This window comes from Propithecus coquereli, unplaced genomic scaffold (genome assembly GCF_000956105.1).
Source record: "Propithecus coquereli isolate 6110/MARCELLA unplaced genomic scaffold, Pcoq_1.0 Scaffold658, whole genome shotgun sequence".
Classification (NCBI taxonomy): domain Eukaryota; kingdom Metazoa; phylum Chordata; class Mammalia; order Primates; family Indriidae; genus Propithecus; species Propithecus coquereli.
The window spans coordinates 298,502-299,060 of NW_012152596.1; the positions used below are offsets into that span (position 1 = coordinate 298,502).

The window sequence follows — 559 nt, forward strand, 5'->3', positions numbered from 1 at the left end:
AGGAGCAGCCCTCGGCCCCACGGCCCAGAGCAGCAGGCACCCCTGGGTTCCGACGCCTTCAAAACCGTTCCCTGGCCAGGCACCGTCCTCTTTCATACAAACGCCTCAAGTCTGTCCAGAAGGTGGGGTGGGCCGTGCCGCGGCAGGTGTGGACTCACACCAGTGGGTGCGCCCGGCACCTCAGAACACAGCAGACCAGGGGAAGGCTCTGTGCCACGAGGCCACGGGCTGCCACCGTCCGGGAGCCACCGCGGCAAGTGTGCCTGCCCTGGCCGCCCGTCCCAGGCACCGAGTCGCAGGCTCTGGACGCCCGCGCTCCGCCTGACAACGCGAGGGGCTCGTGCCTCACGTGGCTCCGGACGTGACTGGACCTGACCAACTGGCCGGAACAGCTCTGGGGCGGAGACCGAAAAAGCAGCTGCCGAGCCACGTTTCCCGCGCGCTGGCAGCTGCACTCGAGGAACTGCACCGGAGAAGTCCACGAAGCAGCTGCCAATTACTCGGGACTTTCAAACGACGACCGAGACGCTCACCGAAGCCAGCTTCCGGAACAGGAAGC

The 559-nt window shown here is 66.9% G+C and overlaps 1 protein-coding gene across 1 annotated transcript in view; it reads right to left on the reverse strand.

The window, feature by feature from the left end:
* Positions 1-559, reverse strand: part of EXOC3 (exocyst complex component 3) — a 36,741-nt gene that overhangs the window by 4,072 nt on the left and 32,110 nt on the right. The gene's annotated exons all lie outside the window — the stretch shown is intronic.